We start from the raw sequence: 6838 nt of genomic DNA, 5'->3' as shown, positions 1-6838 counted from the left end.
AACCTCAATGACAGTGCTAGTAGCTCTGCAGTCTATTTTGGCCTGTTCTTTAAGTAAAAAGAGCAACCTAGATGAGAATTTTGTGCTTCACTGGATATTGAAAGATGAGGCAATAAACTGCTAAACTTGAGTAATCACACACTCCCAGAGGAATGCCTCAAATGGGGTTGGTCAAAAACCTTGAAATTCTAGCCTTCTGCACACTGCCTGGGCTTTAACATTTGATGAGAGTCATTATAGTGGGGGACTGAATACAAGTGTCTTCTGATTACAGACCTTCCATTAAAAGTTCCCACCAGTGTGCCTTTCCATAGAGAAGCGTCAATGGGATTAAAATCTCAATTCACCCCAGTCAATTCTCCAGTAACACGATTTCATTAGAGGCAGGCAGGGAGGAAAATGGACTAGAAAGCACTGAAACAGCTGGTGTATAAATTATAAAGTGTACTTTCTACTAAGTGAACACACCTTCCGCTCAGCCACATTACTAATTAATGTGTAGGGTAGCCGATTTTATGTAAATTGTATTCTTCCTCTCTCCTGTGCTTTGGTTAACAACAGGTTCTTCTAAATCTTGGAAAAAGAAAGATTATGCAAAGCTATCATCATATGAAAATAGCGTATTAACATACCGCCTGTGAACTGTATCCAATCAGTTCCTTTTCACTGGCGTGTGTACAAAACAATTAAAATCAAATTTATATTGCACTTCTTTAATATATTCTGGCATTAATATAATCAACGAACAAGTGTTAAAAAGTCTTACAGGCCTATTCTGCTTTAAAATGATATGTTTGTTTGCAGGGTTAGCGGATATTTTCAGCTGCTTTTAAAGGCCACCAAAATAGAAAAGTTCTAGCTGTACGCCTGTGACTCTGGCCGCGAGGGGTTCATGGGGAGTCTGTCTCATTTTAATGGCAGCCTGGTGTGTTTATTTTTTATGCGATGTCTTTACTCCAGGAATCTGTCAGCTGTTCTCCGTGTTACCTGCAGCATATTTGTTTTTAATTATTGGATGTTGCTGAATAATTACTCATAAAGGTTATGAGAGTGCCGAGTTGCGGGGCTGACCGCAGGCTGGTTGTGCTGCCAGCTGTGCCCGCGGCAGCAAGCGCGGGCTGTCTGCACGCCTGCACCGCCGCACCCGCAGCCTGATGGTGCCTCACATGCTCTTGGCCCGTCCTGAGGTCCCAGGATCCACACTCTGAGGTTACGTTTTCCATGTCTGTTTTCCTTGCTGCTCCTGGTGTGCTCTCATGTGAGATCAGATAGCAAGGACCAAGGTATTTTGTCACTGCTCTCGGTGGAGCAGGCTCAGAGATCTCCAAAACCGGTAAACTGGTGGAAGGGAGTAAACCACTTTTGTCAGTCATGGAATCATAGGACTGGGAAGTCTAGCAAGAGGTTATTTGTCCTGTCTCCAGCCATACCTCCAGGAAGAGTCTCCATTCAAGCACCTCCACCAGCAGGCACTCCACACATCCTCAGGCAGGCTTTCTCAGAGCTTCTCCAGCGTGCCTGTTTCTGAAGGCCTAACCCGAATCTCTGGCTGCAGATAAGCCCCTTTCTTGTCCTGTGTGTAAGGGCGCAGAAGAGATTACTCTCTTCCTTTACTTCTCCTCGCCTTTCGCATGTTTTGAGACCCTCCTCTCCCCCAGACACACACGCAAATAGATGAGCACTAGTGCACAGCCGAGGAGAGTCCTGAAACTACACCAATCCTCAGATGGTTTCTTCCGTCCCCTGGCAGTGTGGACCCTGGCTACAAAGGCCCATCCCTCTGAGGAGACCAGAAGAGAACACATTTCCTAGGAGGAATACAGTGAGATTCTTATACCAGTTCTGAGCCTTTTCCTAAATCAAAGCTACACTTTATGCCTAGAGGTAATTGAAAATATGGACATTGCATGCAGGCTTGCTTGAGCAGCGTCGTCTTGCTGAGTCCAAATGTCTTACAGCCCTGTGACCTACTCTTGCTTTGCAAGGGGAATTCTTTTTCTTTAACTTTGTGTTGAATCCTATGATTTTGTAAGGGCAAGTGTCTGTGAATGTTCCCTCCTTGAGCATTGCACTTGTACAGAATAAATTTCTGTGGTGCTCTTCTGGATGTGGGAAATGTGCTGCTGAAGTCGGTAAGCATGCCACTAGGGTATGGGCCACAGAATGGAGTCCATAAAATCTGTTCTGCAGCCTATGGATTCTTTGCAGTAGGGGCAGTGAAGTTGTGACAGAGGTGGTTTGTCCACTGAAACTAAGCTGAGACCATAAGTTCACTTCACTTTGGACCAGAGGATAGTAATAAACCATGGATGAAATGTCAGTGCTTTTCCATTAAGTGACCCCACGTCATCTTTATTTACGACTTCCTAACAATGGACTTAGCCAGATGGCCTACATGATTGGCATAATTCCATTTTGAAACTGCAGATTTGAATTCTTGAAAGTATAAATGGCTGTGCATTTAAATATTCACTCTGTCAGGAGAGGAACTGTAGGATACCTCTAGGTTATGGTGTGTGCAATTGGAAACAAGGCACCTGGAAAAGCACAGGCTGGGAATTTGGTACCGAAATTCATTACCAAAAATGGATTTTTAGACTTGCACCATTTTTTTTTCCTCCACAGCCCTTGGCAGCAAACCTGTCAAGTGAAGTGGGGGGAAATTCAGAGGAGAGAAACAAATGTTTAGATTCATTGCTAAATACTTTCTTTCAGCCCCACACTTCCCACTAGCTGATTCTCGGTGCCACCAAGCCAAGGAGCTGACTGATGTCGTACCTCGTACTAAGCACTAGGTCAGCCGTGCTGCAACTTGTTACTCTCTGATGGTGTTGATAGCATAAGTGGAATCTGCAAACTGGCCCTCAGCCATGAGAATGAGGACAGGATCATCTGCAGTAGTTTATAGGAAGAGAGGATGTGCAGATTCTCCCTTTGGTGGCAGTGGTGAAAGCCCATTAACTGCAGCCACTTTAGTGTCAGTAAGAACTGTGTGTAGCCAAGGAGGTCGCTATGCGGAACCACAAATTACAGTAGTTATCTTCTCTGATTGCTCAGCACTTGAGGCAAATGTTCTCTATCTCACTCCCTTCAGCTCTAAATCACTGTAAGACCCTTCTCCGCTGCCTGACGGACAGCTTGGTGCCACTCTCTCCAGCTCTGTCAGGACGTGATAGTGCTGTCCCAGTCATGGTACTCTGCCTGCCTGTTAAAGGAACGAGGATGGATGCAGTGTATCAGTGCCCAGGTTTGCCTTTCCACATACAGTATTGGAACGAATGCTCTGTTGTCCTTTCAGAAATACTCTGGCTATGAAACCAACAGGGTCAGTCAGAGTACCAGAAAGGACAAGCTGATCATGTTTCTGGCACTGGTGGCAAAAGTTCTACAGATCTGAAGGGTGAACAGAAAATAATCTCAGGAATGTGTGAAGAGGATCCCTCAAATGGCTTAACGTGGTTTAACAACGACTTGTTTGGTTGTTTGCTGTGGTGCTTTTTTTGGAGGGGACGTGTGTATGGAAAAATAAGCCGTAGTTATGATTTTCTGGGCAGCTTAAAACATAGTTAGAGGAGAAAAGCTTATTTTTCTTTGTGTGGTGCTATCAGGAAGGCTGTAAACTAATGAATAGGTTCCTCAGTGATTCTGGGATTGCGTTTCTATTCAGTCAAGGAGATTCTTGTGTTCTTGTAATTTTTACAAGTTATTTTTATGATATTCTGTTGTTGTTGTTACTGTATTATTTGTATCAGTGCTTGCCTAATTCTTGGAAATTGTCCTGTTTGTCTCCAGTAGGTAATGCATAAGGCACAAAATGGAAAATAAGTCTGTAAAGTTTGTTAGGATTTAAAATGTGAGGGTTTTTTTTTTTTTTCTGTGATGAGGAAAATGAAAAGGACAGTTGTAGTAACATTTTCGTTATCTGAGTTGAATATCTACATTATCTAGGACCTGTAATATCTCTAGCATGATGGAAAACATCAAAAGAATGGGATTAGAAGACACATGAAGAATGAAACTCATTCCTAAATAGAGACGCAGAGAGGATAACCAATCACAGCAAAACCAAACTGAAATGGTTGAGGTTGTCTGGCTTTAGGGGATGTTTAGTTTCCTAGCACAAATTGCCTGTAATAGATTTTAATTTCTGTGTGTTCTGTAATTATTTTTGTTTCATTGTAACTGTGAAATGGAGTGTTTTGCTTCTGCTGTTATCAGGTCACTCCTGAAAATAAAGTATATCTCAGAGAATTACAATGTTATTATTATTCAAAAGCTACATGTTTGGGCAATTATGTAAACATTGTCTTCCTGTCAGTCAATAAAACCTTTCCCGGAATACCTGGGACCCTTGAATTAATTAGACTTGTCATCTCCTCCTTTGAATGCCAACTTGCAAGTGGGCCACCTCAGTTCCCTCCCTGTCCAAAGGGCTCCACCACTGTCCACCAAGGTCACCTTGCTACTCGGCTGTCCATCTGCGTGGTGTTCTGCAATGAGCAGTATTGCTTCTCTAATTACTGGGTGCAAGCTTATATATGTACAAGTCTGCAAACTTTGTATGTGCTATAACAAAAATAAACCAAGTGACCTGTGTGCCGTTGCAAAGGTGGGAAGTCTACCGTGAGCAGCATCTCTTCCCTGAAGGAGGTGCAGCTTCTGCAGCCTAATCTCAGAGAGATCAGAGGCTGACTTCTCATTTCTGTTGTGGCTGGAAGTTCAGGAGCACAGTTTATAAGAAAGTAGCTGGGGAAAAAAGCCCTGGCAAAAAAAAAAAAAAAAAGTAATGATACTAGATTTAAACAAGACTTTTTTTTTTTTTTTTTTTCCCTCCATAAGTACTCTTAATAGGAATAAATGGTTTCTCTTTTCAGATCTGTATATTTCTGTAGAAATATACCGCTGGGAAAAGGCAGCAAAAATTCTGGAAACCATGTTTACATCCTACACTGAAGACTTACTTCAGAAGAAGAAAAGACACAGAATTTTGTGCTGGCTCTCATTGTAAAGGTGAGTGTTGTCCTACATACACACTGATGAGAGCAAAGCTAAATGATACATAAATTTAATTGCAGAAGTGAACCAAAGTTACATCAGCCAAAGCCTCTCCAGTTTTTTGGAGGTGGAGACATTCTCCTGCTTTGTCTATTCTTGCTTCTTGGTAAACAGGTATGCATAAAAATGGAAGGGGTGGCATTAAAATCTTCTGTCTTTGTGGACCCCTGGCTACACCCTGTGTGTGTGGTACTCAAAAGGGCAAGTGTGTCCCACTGGGAGGAATATTCAGCGTCCTACAAATAGCTTTGAACCAGATGCACATCACACGACCACCCCCGCGAGCCACTGGATCTAGGTACTCTTGCTGGGACAAGTTCATCCACAACTGTATGGGGAGTTGCTTAATTGAGCCTCATTACTCCAATTTCCTACTGACACTGTGCACCCTGTGAGGCGCTGCTCAGGCATGCATCAGGGGCAGGGGGTCGAGCAGCTGCCTTTTCCATAGAAGCAGGAGAGGATGAGCTACAACAGTGCCCTAACCCAGCACTGTTGCCTCTGCAGTTGGTACCATTTACGAGAGCAAGCTGCTAATTTGTCCCCCTTAGACAGGAGGGTGCGCCTGCCTCTGCCACTGCAATCTACTCCTCTACTGCACTTTTTGCCATAGAGGATGGTGTCCTGGTGCACTCCTGACAAACTGACACTGGCAAACCATCCCCAGGTGCTACCTTCACACGTTTTTGGATCCCTGGTGATCCTTATATTTGTGTTCTTTTAAAGAAGGGTGCGTGCTTGGAAGCATCTCAGCTAAAGTCTCCCAAAGAGGAGTATTTCTTCATTTTAAAAGATAACATGAGCCATCTATTTTCTCCTTATTCAGGCTGTGTAACCTGAATCTGGAAGGTCAGTCAAGCATCCCTTCAAAGCCTCCAGCTTCAATTCTGTTTCTTCAAGCACGCAAGCTACAAGCACACAGGTTAGATGTAGCTTCCTTGTTCATCCCTGGTCTGTTGAAGTCCTGAATCCCTGCTGAGAGTTTTGTTTCTATCAGTAATCTTATTTCCTTACAGATATTCTTCCAGTTCTTTTATAGATGTATTATCCTCAGTTTTTGTTGTTAAAGAGGGCCTATCATGGACTTTTGCTCCTGTAGGTATATTTGAAATATCTACCACTTCATGTTGATGTTTCCAGTGTACCCTAAAAGCTGTTAGAGGAGTTAATCACTTTTTGATTTCCATGGGATGGTGGGCAACATGTGAGAGAGAACTTAGCCAGTGATATCCATTATTATCACCCTTCTGAAATTCACCACTGCTGAGTGAAAATGAGCTTTGTGAAGATAATCAATCACCGGTCACCACATGTGTTCCCTCAGTATAACATTAAGGATAAAACTCACCACTTTGAACAGCATCAACACAAAGTCTTGTGTAATACCAATTCTCACTCACTCGGTTCTGTGGGGGAGATGAAAGAGGTATCTGTTTACTGAAGAGGTCTAAAAGGATGCTCTGGCTTTGTGTTTCACCACTCCAAGTGCAAATAATGACTTGTTGGACGACCATCAGGCTAGCCAGGCAAGGACTTTTTGTGCTGCAAGGTGGCATGGAGCTATCACAGCTCTGCACAGAGTCAGATAACTTGTAACACCCAGCATCATAGCAGGACAAATGACAAAAATAAATATCATGGTATTATAAAGAGTTTATTCCTTTGCCGTTATCTTTAGTCAGGTAGTATGCAGTTGATTCATAGAATAAGAAATTATTTCAGGACACCCATTATGCACAAATCTCCTATCATCTCCCCAAAATCCATAGTTAATAGTTATATC

This window comes from Cygnus olor, chromosome 5 (genome assembly GCF_009769625.2).
Source record: "Cygnus olor isolate bCygOlo1 chromosome 5, bCygOlo1.pri.v2, whole genome shotgun sequence".
In the NCBI taxonomy this organism is placed as follows: Eukaryota; Metazoa; Chordata; class Aves; order Anseriformes; family Anatidae; genus Cygnus; species Cygnus olor.
This window is presented reverse-complemented; position numbering follows the sequence as displayed.